This window comes from Rhineura floridana, chromosome 8 (genome assembly GCF_030035675.1).
Source record: "Rhineura floridana isolate rRhiFlo1 chromosome 8, rRhiFlo1.hap2, whole genome shotgun sequence".
Classification (NCBI taxonomy): Eukaryota; Metazoa; Chordata; class Lepidosauria; order Squamata; family Rhineuridae; genus Rhineura; species Rhineura floridana.
Window position 1 is genome coordinate 135,995,574 of NC_084487.1, and position 15,597 is coordinate 136,011,170.

Here is a 15,597-nt window from a genome sequence, read left to right on the forward strand (position 1 = left end):
GCCGAGGCTGTAACCCGAGAGGAGGTTTTAGATCTGTTTGCAAAAGAACTGTTTTACAGACGCCTCCCTCGAGATTTGATGGCTCTGGTCAGAGACCAGCAGCCCCGTTCTCTGACTGAAGCAGGCATGCTAGCAGATCGTATGTTTAAAAACAGAGCTGGAGAAAAGTATACTTTGTTTCGGAGACCGGAGTACGTTCCTGTGAAACCGCCGAGGCGAGAGACCGCAGGTATGCAGAAACCAGGGCAACCGGCGAAGGAAGAGGAAGGGGGGCCTGCTGGCTACTTCAAAGTGTCTTCCGCCCGGCCCGAGGCTGCATTGCAAGAGAAGCCCCGTGGAGAAATAATTTGTTTTAAATGTGGGCAAATTGGACATAAAGCTAATTCCTGTTCTAAAACCTTGTCTAAGCCCAATCCTGCTGGAAGGAAGAACCCAAAGGTTGCTCCAGTTGCACGCGTGAGAGACTTAACGTCCCCTGGAGCGGAACCTCCTGAACTTTCTTCATGGTCGTCAGCCGAGGAGAATGAAGGAGCAGAATCGGATTTTGTATTTTCTGCCCCAAATTCACAAGACCGTCCTGAGGCTCCTCGTGGACCAGTTGTTAAAGCCCTGCCGGTGAGTGTTGTACAGACTGTGTCAGGGGATCGAGAGGGAGGAGTAAAGAATAGTTTGTTTCCAGAGAAAGACTCTCCAGGACCCCTTTCATCGGAATGTAAAGAATGGGTTCAAACGCAGTTTTCTGAATCCATATATGTAAACTGTATTAAGGTCAAGGGAAGAATCGATTCAGGCTCAGAAATTACCAGTATTGCAGAACGGCTGGTTAAGCCGGAGCAATATGTTCCAGAGTTACAAGTGGCGGTCACAGCGTATGGCCAGCAGACAGTGCAAGTGCCTGTAGCTGATGTGGTGCTTTCATACCGAGGCTGGACTGGACGCCATAGAGTTATAGTTCATTCGGATGACCATTTATGGGATGTTTTAATAGGAGTTGATTTGTTGTTCCTAAGCCGTCAAGAGACTGTACGTGAAGCGAAAATAAACGCTCTTACCAGGTCTCAAACTTTGTCACAACCTATGGAAGACTGTGGGGAGAAATGGCCTCTGGGTGGCGAGGAAGAGAGGGCTGCCGTTGGGAGGGCTGGGACCCTGCCCGAACAACAGGGAAAAAACTCCTTTCAACCCAGTGTGGGGGAGACGGAGGAATGTAAATTACCGGCAGCCAGCTCCCAAGCCTTTAAGGCAGCTTTACTGAAGGATGAGAGTTTGCAAAACTGCAGAGAAGAAGCCGAGAGAAGCCCTCCTGCCTTATCAGAGACTGTGAAAGTGAGATTTTATTGGGACAAAGGCTTGCTTTATCGAGAACATGTACCTGGGGGGAATTCTACGGACTGGCAACCAGTCAGACAATTAGTTGTGCCAAAACCTTTTCGCCTGGATGTATTGCGGCTGGCCCATGATGTTGTGACTGCGGGGCACCTGGGTGTGAAACGGACTTTGTTTTCTGTTACCCAGCATTTTTATTGGCCCTTAGTGGCTAAGACTGTTAAAGAATATGTAAAATCCTGTGATATTTGTCAACAACTTGGGTATGCGCGTGATCACCCCAAGGCACCCTTACAAGTATCCCAGATTGTGGCAGAACCTTTTGCTCAAGTGGCTGTGGACGTGATCGGCCCTTTTAATCCGACTAAGACTGGGAGAAGATTTATTTTGACTGTAATTGACTTTGCCACGAGATTTGCTGAAGCTATTCCTTTGAGTTCCATCACTGCCCCAGTCATTGCTAAAACTTTGTTAGAGTTATTTTCGCGTTGGGGGTTTCCCAAGACTATTTTGTCAGACCGAGGGCCGAGTTTTGTGGCCAAGTTAACTAAAAAACTTTGGGAACTTGCTGGTATGGAACATCATATTACGACTGCTGGTCACCATTCCTCGAATGGGCTATGTGAGAAAATGAACGCCACTATTAATAAAATGTTAAGGGCGTATGTGTTAGAACATCCTAGAGAGTGGGATGTAGCTTTACCTTTCCTGATGTTCGCCTATAGGGCTACTCCCTCTGCCAGCTTGGGCTACAGCCCCAACCAGCTAGTTTTTGGAAGGGATCTGGTGGGGCCTTTGTCATTACTCAAGAATGAGTGGGAAGGAAGGTTGGAAGCTATGCCTGTGTCGGTAGTAACTTACCTCCAGAAGTTACAGAATATTTTAAGAGATGTTTTGGCTGTCGCTCATGAGAATTTGGGGGAGGCTCAACAACAGCAGAAAGCCCATTATGATGCTCACGCTAAAGAAAGACACTTTGTTGAGGGGTCAGAAGTTTTGGTACTAAAGGCCCAAGTGGACAATAAGTTGTCGGTGGCCTGGGAAGGCCCTTTGATTGTCAAGGCCCAGTTGAGCGACACCAACTATCTGCTAATTGACCCTAAATCCCATAAGAAACCTAAAGTATACCATGTGAATATGATGAAGCAATATTTTTCTAGGAAACACCTGGTTTTGACTTGCACTCCTGCTATGGAGGTTGTTGAAGATGCCCTATCTCGGTTACCTGTTCCCGTTGACTGACATTTGATTCATGCCTATTCCACGGACTGATTTTCCGGCTCTGATGACCTCTGGACCGTTTTTAGACCTTGTTTTACTCTTTTACGCTTTTAATATGTTTTATGGACTTTTTAAAGATTTTACGGCTTATGACCTTTTTTGAACTTGGACCAGTTTTGGATCACCCCATTTTTTATTCTATTTTTTTTTTTATTATTATTTTTTTTGATAATAAAGTTTTTTTTTTTGGGTGTTTTAGGGGTCCCTTATTTCTTTTTTTTTTCTCCTTTATTGTTTGTTATGTTGTAACTTTGAACTTAATTAGAAGGCATAAGACAAGAAGTAGCTCACTTGCTTAAAATGTATTAAATTGTTTTTTCTTCTCTTTTTTATATGCTGTATTGTAATGTTGATGGAATTTTTTTTTCTGATTGTTCCCTTATTCCTGGTTGCTGTGGCGATGACGCAGAACTATTCAGAGTTCTGACATCATCTTCCCAAAAAGGGGCGTGTCATGAACCTGTAATGGTCATGAGTTATTAGAAATCTGATGACAACACTTTGGTTCCAGTAAGGGACTCTGGGAGATGGTTATAGTCAGAAAGGACAGGCCTTGCCAATTTGCAAAGTTAAGTTTCATTTTCCCAGCTGAAGACGGTTAGAAGAAGCCTTAACAAGCTGCACCTGTTTATCTTTGTTGATTAGCCAGTGCCTGGCACCCAAGGTCATCCTTGGCCTATGCAGTTGGAAAACACCGTTGGGAGGGGGGCCGGAAGGCGCGAAAATGTGAGAAACATCGAGAAGAAAGTTACATCAGTCAATTCCTGATTGGTCAATTAATCTTGGACCGTTAGGATCTTTTTCCCTTAAGTATAGGGCTAGGGACCCACAGCCTTTGTTCTCTGTTTTCTGCCTATGCTGACTGGCACCAGAGTTCCAAACCTTTTCTGCCTTATGGTTCCTGGGGTTGCTTATGGGAAGGCAACCTATGTCTGGTTCCATTGCTTTATGTTGAACATCCATCTCTCTTAGGAGAGGTGCCACGCAACCAACTACCTCGTATGTAAGTAGTTAGGTGAGCTAGTTTATTATTTTCTTGTTGTGTGTATGAATTCTCTTGTAAGAACCTAAACCCCTGTTGGGTGAATGGTCTTAAAGGATTACTTGCTGCTATATGATATGTGCACTTATATATTTTAATAAAGCTACTTCTATTTAACCTGGTGTGTTCATTTGAGAGAAGGGGTGGTTCTAAATTCAGTGTTTTGACCCAACCTCAGTCACTCACTACCAAAGAGGGTTAAGAAGTTAAAAGCTTGGATTTTAAGTGTTAAACCAGAGGTGCCTGGCAAGGAGTGTAACTGTGACTCTTGCCTTTTAGGACCTTGGTTTTATATACCTTCTGGGCTCAGAGATCCCCTGGCTCTGAGTGGACCAGTATACAGGGGTGGTGGCAGCCTACCTTCTACCTTGCAGGGTTGTTGTGAGCGTACACAGCCTTGGCAAGGGTGAAGTAATAGCTTTTCGGTTCCAGTCTCATTTCCCTAAGGGTGGGGGTCTGAGCCTGATGCATGTTCCCGGGACCCTGAGGGTCGGGCGGGCATGACACCACCGACCTGTTCTGAGCAGGTAAGGCACAGGGAAAGTCAGCCGATGTCTCCTGGAATAGTTGAGCAGCCGGGAAGTTCTTTAGGGGTTGCTTAAAAACAACCTTTTTTACATTGTAGCCTGAGATGCTGAAAGTTTGGTTTCTTCTGTGTGTTTTCAGTCCTGTCCACTTGCTCCCAACCTTGCAAAAACGTATGCCACCCCCTCATGACCACCACCTTGCTCTTGAATCAAATTGTGTTCAGTTGTACAGTGGGGTTTTTAAATAATCAATGCTGTGAAGATGATCCGCAGTGCCATGTACTTCCTTTCTGTTTCTTGGTTGAATAAAGGCCAGCTGGGGAATGCATCATCTGGAGAACATCTTGTGCCGCATGAAAGCTTTCAGGGCTGAAGGATAGCTCTGCGAAGCTCTAAATCCTCCCCACTTGGCCTGTCAGGCCATTTCAGCTGTGCTACGGCCACCTGCCCTACACATGATATTGCAGGTGAAGATGTTGCTGGGCCAAAGCGCCACATACGGAGCTGTGCAAGCCCTGACTCTTGCCTGGTCATGTGGGCAGAAACAGGTCACTTGACTTATTTTTACTTTTTGTGCCTTCAAGTCGGTTATGACTTATGACGACCCTATGAATCAGTGACCTCCATCAGCATCTGTCATGAACCACCCTGTTCAGATCTTGTAAGTTCAGGTCTGTGGCTTCCTTGATGGAATCAATCCATCTCTTCTTTGGCCTTCCTCTTTTTCTACTCCCTTCTGTTTTTCCCAGCATTATTGTATTTTCTAGTGAATCATGTCTTCTCATTATGTGTCCAAAGTATGATAACCTCAGTTTCATCATTTTAGCTGCAAGTGACAGTTCTGGTTTAATTTGGTCTAACACCCAATTATTTTTATTTTATTTAGATTATTTCTATACTGCTTAATGTATAAAAATGTCTCTTAAGCGATTTACAGAAAACAAAAACGACAAATACATGATGTTATGTATATACTAGGGGCTACACCCCTGCTCGCTTTGCTTGCCAACCCCGCCTACTATCACCAAAGCCTCCCACCTCCCACACTTTGCCATAGCTGTCCCTCCTGTTCCCCCAGGTGTAACCAGAGGTTCCCTTCCCCCCATCTGAAGGGGTGCCAGAACTCCCCTCTTCTTTCCCCCCACCATCCCAGGGGTCACCAGAGCACCCCTCCCCTGGCCAGCGTCCCACCCACCTGGTGAGGCCAAGCTCCGGGCCTGCCATTCCCCCCTCACTCCCTCCGCAGGTCATCATCGCCCCCCCCACTCCAAGCAACTCCCTGAACTGCCCTGCCTCCACCAAGTACTTTCTTGCTACTGCTGTAGTGGTTTACCTCACCTTGCCTATAAGTGTCATGCTACCCTTGAATGTTTCGGTGCAGGTATGTTCACGGGTAGTGTGAGACTTATGAAAATGTAATATAGGTAGAAATGTTACTTGAATTCAGATGATTAATAAATACAAACGGATATCAATTCCTTCTTCTGACGCACCTTCCATCTCAGCCTCCTGGCTCTCACCCAGAAATCTATGCATCCAAACACTGCCCATACCTAGAATCTCCCAACAAAACGGGTTCCTGGAAACGGCTGACATCATCCTAGTCTCTCTCTCTCTCTAGGCTTGCTTCATTGTGATGTTCAGTGATTGACAGGTGAGCAGCCCCCACCCCCCTGTCAAACTTGGGACATGAGGGTTAGAAACATGTCTGTTTCTCTTAAAAAGAGAGCGGTTTGCTGGAAAGGTACTGGATTCCTTGCTCTGTCAAAGAACGGTGGTCTCGTCTGTTCCCAACTGAAGCTGCTGCCAGTGTCCTGCTTCTTTCCTTTCTCCCTAAGCTGAGAGAAATGCCTGACAGCGGTAGCATTCTTCAGCAGGCGTCCCTGAATGCTTGCCTTCAGGAATGATTACAGCAGCCCGTGATGCAATGATGAAAAGACAGAAATGTGAAGCATCTCTTTCATCAAATTGCGCAATATTCTCTTGCTGCTGCTGTTTCCTGCTTCGTAGTGCATACCTCTTCTATGCTAAAGTTCACGTTTGGGAGCAGAGGTGAGGAACCTTAGGCCCCCCAGGCTTTATCCAGCAGCCCACAGGACTCTCCCAGGCCACACCCCTCATTGACCTTGCTCCACCCCCTCCTGAAATGCTTCTGCCTGGCTGGAATACATCAGTCCGTGGTGGTAATGCCTTTAGCTGGCCTCGATAGAGGACAGAGAGGGGTGTGTGGGGAGCTGAGAGTCTCTGATTTCTGTGTGGCTGGAATGTAACCTACTGTACAAGGGTAAGAGTCATATCCATTGTTCCACCCGTGGTTACCTCTTGGCGCTGCCCATCGCAGGCATGCAGCCCTCCGTAGGTTCCTTATGAGGAAATGCAGCCCTTGGGCTGCAAAAGGTGTCCTAATCCTATCATGGAAGGTGGGAGGATGGAGCGCAGCTGCAGAAGCTCCCCATGCATCGCAAAGAGCGCTGTCGCATGTTTTCAGCATGTGTCTCTCAATGTGTCAAGTAAAGGAGGAGAGCGAAGTAAATCTGGACTTGGATTGGAGATGGCCTGGGAACTATATATATGCCGCCCTGAACTCAGAACAGGACAGGGGAAATAGGAATACTACATTAGTCATATGTTGGCTGCTGTTCAGTTATGACTCCTCGCCATAAGTAGCTGGGGCTACAAATGCACTGTCACTCCTGGACACAACAACTACAAAGGCAGCAGTTGCAATGACAATAAATGAAATGCTCCAAATGTTGCAATAAGGAATGCAACTGTGCTTACACATATTTCTTACAACATGTGTTCTCAGAACAGCTGAAGTGTTAATATTTTTAATTGAATTTCTGTCCTGCCCTTCCTCCCTGAAGGAGCCCAGGGCGGCAAACAAAGGACAAAACACTAAAAAGATCTTTAAAAGATTTTTAAAATAAAATAAAAGCATCTTAAAAAGTAATTCCAAAAGAGATGCACGCTGGGAGAAGGTCTCTATTCTGCTCAAAAAGCTTGTTGAAAGTGAAAGGTCTTCAGGAGGCACCACAAAGGTGACAGAGATGGTACCTATCTAATAACTTAAGGGGAGGGAATTTCAAAGGGTCAGTGCCACAATGTTAAAGGTCTGCTGCCTGTGTTTCGTAGAATGGACCTCCTGATAAGATGGTGTCTGCAGGAGGCCCTCACCGGCAGAGTGCAGTGATCGGCTGGGTATATAAGGGGTGAAACAATCTTTCAGGCTTCCTGGTCCCAAGCTGTATGGGGTTTTGTACAGCAAAGCCAACACCTTGAACTTGGCCCGACAGCTAATGTGCAGCCAGTGCAATGTTTAAAGCAGTGGGGTGACATGTTGGCGATATCCTGTCCCAGTGAGCAGTCATGCCGCCGTTTTTTAAAACGGTAAAACCACACCTTTAGAACAATTTGTAAAAAAATTAATCATAGAACAAGAAAGAGCCAAGCAATAAAACAAGGTGAACATATCACATATTTAAAAGGTCTGGGCTACTAGGAAAGGAAAGGAACCAAGGTTGGCACCAGGCACACTCCTTGGGGAAGTGAAATCCCAATCCAGGGGGCTGCAACAGTGAAGGCCCTGTCTCCCATCATTGCCAGTCTCAGAAGGTGGCAGCAGACGTGGCAGGTTCTCAGAGGCTGATTTTATTATCACTGACTTCTCAGTGGCTAACACATTCCCCTGTCCTGCTGATTGTAGCATGCTGGAGTCACAGGGTCCTGGCTGGGGCCTTGCTCTGAAGAAAGTAAGGGGTCTAAGACCCCCCGAGATCCTGGATGACTACACCCCCGTTGGTGGGCCTCAGTAATTTCCAGCCCTTGTCTCACATGTGCCCTCAGTAGAATCTAGATTCTCTTTCACAATCAGGCTTGCCATGGTAGCCTATAAAATTGTATTTATCCTTCTGCTGATAGTTTTCTATCATAAGCATTACTTTTCCTATGGATCAGTGATGCATTCATTTTAATTATATTCTGACCCACACACAATGTAATTCTGCAATGCTGTAGGCTCAGAAGGGATGGCTTATGATCAGGGGTGTAGTGGTCCAGGGTCTTGGGGGTCTTAGACCCCTTACTTTTTTGGGAGCAGGGTCCCAGCAATGTCCCTATGTCAGCAGCGTTCTATGAGAAAATCAGCATGAAAGGGGAGTGTGTTAGCCAGTGAGAGGAACCTTCTTACATGATTCCTTGTCCTTTCCTGTTGATTGGAGCCAATCAGAGTGAAAGAAGGTGAACCACCCACTGAGCAGACTCTTCTCAGTAGCTAACACACTAACACACTCCCTTTGTATGCTGATTGGCTCCTAGGGACATCTGTTGTTCTGGGAGAAGGTGCACATGGGAAGGACAAAAGAGTGTGGAGAATCCAGTGAGTGGACCTGGCTATGAGGGGGAGTGGCATGACTATCATGAAGGGATCCTGCACGTCTGAATCTGTCACTATGCTACTGCTTATGACACCCTCTGGCATTTGTCACAGGAAAAGACCCTGTGATGTTCCTGCTTATATTGTAAATATGGTAAGTGCTGGTTTTACAGAAGATATATGGTAAGTGGAGTGAAAGAGAAGGGGGAGTACATGAGCAGTAGAATGCTGAATGATTGGCTGAGCGTTTGAATGGCTGGGGGTATAAATAGAAGAATGACAGTTGAATCTGGGTGGAGGTTTGGTGGTGAATTGAGGTGGTGGCTGTGAGGTGGTGTTTGGACGTTGGTGTTGTTGAGAGTGAGTTGGAGTTCTGAGGCAACTAGTAAGAAGTCAAGTACTTAACAGAATATAGATGAAACCATACGCTTGTGAAACATTCCTTAAGTAATCTTGTTGTTTCTAATTCTTAATAAACATTTCTTGGTTAAATAAAAGCCTGATTCCTTCAGCTGGGATACACATACCAGGGGGAACAGCAAAGTAACCAAGGCTGAACAGTTTGTATAGAATGGTGGCAGCGGTGGATCGGAGGAAAGTGTATCCAGTCCCACAGAGAAACCCAGGGCTGTATGCTTCAGAGTCAAGGGGCTGCAGGGGGATTTGGGAATTACCTATACCCATAGACACACGGTATTGGAATAGCCAGGCAGAGACTAGGCACAGTCTATTGGCTAAAAGGGTTACAGAGTGTCGGGTGGTGCTGCCCAGCAGTGAGATCTTTTGAGATCGGTGCTAGTGCTGTAAAGGGTAAAAATAAACCTGACGATCCTGTCTGCTGGTAGCCACAAGTGAGAGCTTCACAGGTGGTGCTTGGGGAAGGACGTCACAGACCTACCCCACCTTTGGTTAATGTCACAGGAACCAGGTGTTTAGGGGAGGTCAAGCCAAGACTCCAACCACACAGTGAACAGAGGTTTGGTTTTGTACTCAAGAGTAAATGTGTGTGGGAGCTTTCTATCAATTCTAGACTGAGACCACAGCAAGGACAAAGGAGCCGCTGCACGTCGACACAGACAGAATGCACAAATAACTCAGAAGTAAATAGCGTTTATTGTTAGGATAATATTAGCAGCTCCACACAGCACTGGGAAACCAAGACATGGTCAACTCCAGACAGAGATAACAGGCATTCAGTGCCCCACGCTGGAACCTGCGGAGGGCCCTTCTGGGTCAGGCCAGTGGCCCATCCAGTCCGCTGCTTATCAGCCTAGCAGGAAGGGAAGAGAGGGCAGGACCAAAGGGATAGGTACAGCCTCAACCAGCAAGAGGTCTAGCTCTCTAGCTTGAGTAACTGGGATCAAGACAAGTCTAATGGAACCTTAACAGATACTGGTGGTAGGACTAAAAAATTAAGGTTGATATACTTATGAGAATACTCAGTATAAATTTAATAAAACTCATAAAAAAATACAATAAAAAGGAATATAAAAGGTATAACATACAAAAATCAAACAATGACAGACATGATACTATGATTTTCAAAAGTATGTAACTAAAACAATATACATCATGAAGAATGTATCTGATGTGTACAAATTTTGTTCAGATGGTCCGTTTCTTTTATAAAGAAAAGAGAAATATGTTTTTTGTTAAAAAAGTCCAGCCAGACGCGTTTTGACAGGTGTCTTTTTCAATGGCCTGAAATTAAACAAAAACATAATACAATATATTTTTATATCTTTTTTATAAAAATATAAAATGTTTTTTAAAAGATGTAAATATAATATAAGATATACATACTACTGATATGACTTTCAACAGAAATTGAATATAATGTGATAACCAAAGGAATTGCTAATATGACTTCAACAAAAATTGAATATAATACGATATCCAAAGAAATCTGTAAAATATATACACATATCAAGAATGAACAGAGGCAAGAATGCAAAATTATCAAACAATAAAGATACATAAGAAGAAAAATATTTTTTAACAAAAAACTCACATGACATTCACTTCTTTAAACACTGTAGCTTGGTACTAGTCTTCATGAAAAAGTTAACTGAGCCAATGCTCTTTTAGTACAAAATTAGGGCCCAAAAGCTGTGAGGCTTTTGTAAATTAGTGAACTTCAAAACATCTGTGTTATGTATTCTTAAAGGCATATAACACTGAGTGATACTGCAAACTAAACTAATTGAAAAGAACCAAAAAAGTGCTGGATATGTTGCACTCAACAAATATATTGCTACTTAGCAACTAAGTCAGAGAAATATATTGCTTTATGCCTCTGTTCATTCTTGATATGTGTATATATTTTACAGATTTCTCAACCCACCAAGTTGGAGTTGAACCTCATGCATTCCAACAGAAAATGCATCTTCTAGCCCAACAGTCTTCAACCTTTTCAGAACTGGGACGCACCTTTAACCCAAACATACACATTTAGGGACCTATTTCTTCATTTTTTACTGTACGGTTATCTGGTGGTCGTGCTGCTGCCATCCACTTTGGATCAGGCGATGACTTGGTAGGGGGTCCCAGCCCACTGGCTGAAGGCCAAGTGGCAGCCTGAACCCCCGAGGAAAGGGAGGCTGCTGGGGTAGAATTAGGCACCCCCCAATTTCACACAAGGAGCCTTTGGGAAAGAAACAAGGCCGGCGTGGGCGTGGGTTGATGGTGCTTGTGCCTCCCCCCCTTCTTGCTCGTAGGCAGGACAGCCTCACACTAAGAGAGCCCAGGGACTCAAGAAGACAACCTGGGAGCTATGCTCTTCTTTCCGGCCCTGGTGACCCCTCAGAAACCGTAGACATCAAGAGACTAGCCCACTCTTATTTCTATGCTGGGTTATCCGGCGCTTCTCCAGGCAGGGAAGTAGGGAGTAGGGAATGAATGCAGCCACTCCTGGCTCTAAACACAAGCACCCTGGGCTGGGCTGGTGATCAGCAGGGTCTGGGTAGGGGCAAGGCTGAGAGCACTCACTGGTGTTCTGGAGCTCTGTGCCACACTCCCTGCCTTGTGAATCTTGGCCTGTAAGCTATGGACTCCTTTGGGAGTGGTCCATAGAGAGCAGGTCCTGCCAGAGGCAGCATTGGGCATAAGCACAGCTGCTTCTTCTGGATGCTTCCCTTTCAGGCAAGAGCTCGAACACAGACGCCATGAGGGAATGATGACAAGACAACACAAGGTAGCCATGAGGGACTTCTCTGGTGCAGTAGGGACCTACTTTTGCAGTGGGGGGGTCAATTAATACAGTTGCTAACTGGCCTGAGCAGCGGCATGAAGAAGCTTCTTTTGCATACCGTATCTGACGGAGGTGTAAGGGGTGTAGTCTGAGGACGGTTTGTCTGTCTGTTTCAGAGGGACCGTCTCCATATGCGAATGGGGCAGATGGGCATGGCAGGTAAGCTGCAATTTTTTTTATCTATAACTGTTTTGGGCTAGGGTGTGCTTTCTTTCTGTGCTTCTCTGTGTAGAGGCTGCAACTTATTAATTCGGCCTGGGGTGGCCTGGGGTGCTTCTCACTAGCAGGAATATATGCAGTGCGGGAGCCACAGCTGGATCACAAAAGAAGTCAGGGCTGCAGGCCACATGCTTTGAAAGAGAACCTGCTTTTGACTGTCCACTCGGAAGCTTCTGCTATTTGCTTGTTGAGCTTCCATTGACTTGCTTTTCCTTTCATGTGCAATAGGCAGAGACGACCGAGGGACGTCGGGAGCCCCCAGCGTCCCAGCAGGGCCACCACCTACACCTGGTCCCGGGACAACAACGCCTGAGAGAGCCATGGAAATGGTAAGGTCAACCAAGACAATTGGGCAGGATATGATTTGTTTTTTTCTTTTGGCGAACCTCTTTGTTAGATAAGGGTGTATGCATGTGAGTTCTCACGCCTCTCTTTACAAATTATTCGTATCTATTAACATCCGTGGGGGAAGTTCAATGGAAATATACTCAGTCACCATAACTAAAGTAACACACACACACACACACGCACTCAGCCTTCACGCACACGAAGGAGCAAGTGTGCAAGGCATAAAAAGAGATGGAGGAGCGGTCTGAGTTCAGCACGACTGAGGAAGGCACCCTCGCCTGCTCTTTCCCTCTCTGGACTCCCTTCGCAGACTAGGCCTCAGTCCTGTGCAGCTGGACAGGGAGGGCCAGAAGGTTGCTCCTAACACAGTCACACACATGCCAATATTGGCAGAGGGAGCAGAAGTGGAGGCTACAGTTCTTCAGCTAGCAAAGTTCCAGGGCAAAGCAGGAAAGGCAGTGGAGCTCTGAAAGGGGTTTTCAAAGCAGCGGCAGCAAGCGAGGACCTCTGCTTCAGCAGGCGGGGTGCAGAGATAGCGGAGGGAAAGCAAGGGAGTCCCACTGCTGGGTTCGGGCTGGCCAAGCGATTGAGCAAGTGACTTCAGGCCGAGTGACACTCAGCAGAGTGGATCTGGGGAGCCAAGGCCTGCCCACTTGGTCCAGAAAATGGTTTCCTAGTGGAACTGGGTAACCAGAACCCAGAACCCAAAAACGGCTCCAAAGGTCCAGTTTTTATATCCTCTGGCTAAAAGCCCCAAATGAAATGTACTGATTAATGTTTCTGCTGCTATGAAATGGTTCTTGCAATTGTTGGTTTTTTGTTCCCTTTGTTGTAAGCCGCTTTGAACTCAGTTTTCTTGGTGGAAAGGCCGTATGCAAATGAAATGATGATGATGGGTAATATCTTTTTCAGCCCGAGGACGAGGAGTGAGACCTGTGAGGCGAGGACTGGGTGTCTCCCGAAAACCATGCCGACCTGCTGAAACCGTTCCCGGGCGAGCTCTGGCAAGCCTACCTCGTGGGGGGCTTCCGAACACTCGCTCGGCCCGACGTCAGGCGCCTCCGTGCGTCCATGGGCTCATCCCGGGGATCCCACCGCTTCCCCTCGAGCCACCTTCCCTGAGTGGCCTTCTGGCCTACCTTCCCCGTAAACCTGCAGGCGCATGACTGGGCCTTCCGTGCGCGGGGACCGCGACGCGCCGACCGGGACTCTCCCGAACTCCGTGCCGACCTCCTGGAGCCCTTTCCGGGCAAGCTCCGCGAATCCGTCCCCATCGAGACTTCCGTAGCGCCGTTTCCTCCGGGCCTCGACCACGTTCGTTGCAGCGGGGCTCCGGCTGGCACTCTGCGCCTTTCCGCACGCAAGCGCGCCTCCGGGTCATCCTTCCCCCGTCGCCCTGCACACGCTCACCTCGGGCACACCGGGAGCGTGGAGCCCCTCATCAATTCTCAGCCACGCAGCAACAATGTTAGAAATGCTTTTTAACATATATATTTTTTAAACAATATGTTTTTAACCCTTTACAAAAGATATCTTTAAAGCTTTTTTGTTTGTTTTTAAAGCTGTTTTGTTTTGAATGCATTTTAAGGTCATTTTTATGATGTTTAAGGTGTTTTTAGCATTTTTGTTTGCCGCCCTGGACTCCTGCTGGGAGGAAGGGCGGGCCATAATTTAAATAATAAATAAATAAATAAATAACGAAGTGCTCTGTACTGGTTCTTGAGGAATACATTTGACCATGTTTGGAATAGCTATTTGCTCCAAAAGGTTATTTGGAGCAAGGTAAATGTTTCGTGACTATCAAATATTGTTAGCCACCCTGAGCTTCCCGAGACAGGACAGATAAAAAACCTGAATAGACTGATGGTTTCGAAGAAACTGCCATATGTCACTTTGAGCCTCTGGGATGTGTAGGAACAACAAAGTATTAATAAAAGAGTTATAGTGTAAACATATGCAAGGAGGTGAAGGCCCTGTCCTATGCACATTTATCTGGGAATGAGCCCCACTGATAGATCATGAAAAACTATGGAATGCTTGAAATGAAATGGGAGTGCCACTGCATCTGGTTGGCCTTGGCATGTTTCTTAATCCTCACAAAGCATTTCAACATTTGCCACCAGAAGGAGCCATTTCCCTGCCTCTGCATGTTTTAGCATTTTAAAAAATGGCCATCAGAAATGTAATTATAAGATTTTTTTGTTTTTAAATAGTGGTCTTCAGAAATCTTAAGGGCTGTCCTTCCATCTGGAGCAAGAGCCTAGCATTCTCTTCAGATAGATGCAGGTGGCTATCAGAGTCTTACAAGTCTGTTCGACGTTACTGCGCCGGCTTTGTGGCAGCCTTTCACATATTTGGTTTTAATGTTGCCCTTTGCCCCTTAATCGCCTCTTCTCCAGACTAAATATACCCAATGCTTGCAAGCCTTTCCTCCAAGGACTCGGTCAGGAAATCAGGAGCTGAGCTTCCTATGACATCCAGACTCCCCCAAATCACACCCTCAGCCTAGCAGCTATGGGGCTATTGCAACTGATGGAGGGGAGACAAAGCTTCCCTGCACCTCATAATTCAACCAAGTTGGCGCTGACACAAAAAGGGCCTTTTCAGTGCTGGCTCCTCTTTTGTGAAATGCCCTCCATTGCTCCCTCCCAGTGAGGTACATCTCTCCCATCACTTTTAACTTTCAGGAGGAATCTGAAAACATTCCTGTTTACCCAGGCATTGGCTGAAGGGGACTGTTCCTGGCAACCGGGAGATCATGGAGGGAGGCATGTTTTCAAGCTGTGTTTTAGGATATTCTGAACTGTTTGACAATATTTGTAGCCTCTGTTGTAGAAAGTTTTTAGGTGCTTGTAATATGTTTTTCTTTATTGATGTATTGCTTTATTGATGTATTATTTTGATGTATTGCCGTATTGACATATTGTATATTTGTGCAAATGATCAGACCTGCCTTTCCCCTCCTTCCCCTCTCCTCTCCCTTCCTCCTTCCCTCCCCTCTTCCTTCTTCCTCCTCCCCTGCCCACTCTTGCCTATCCTCCCTCCCCATCAGTTTTACCTATCCTAAGCATGATCGCAGGGGAGTAAATCCCACTGAATTCAATAAACATGCAAATGATCACATCTGTCCTTCTCCTCCCCTCCCCCTCCTGCCTGCTCCCAGCCCAGTCCTCCCCTCTGCATTTCCTCCCCTCCCTCCCCCTCTTCCCCCTTCTCCCCTTCCCCTCTT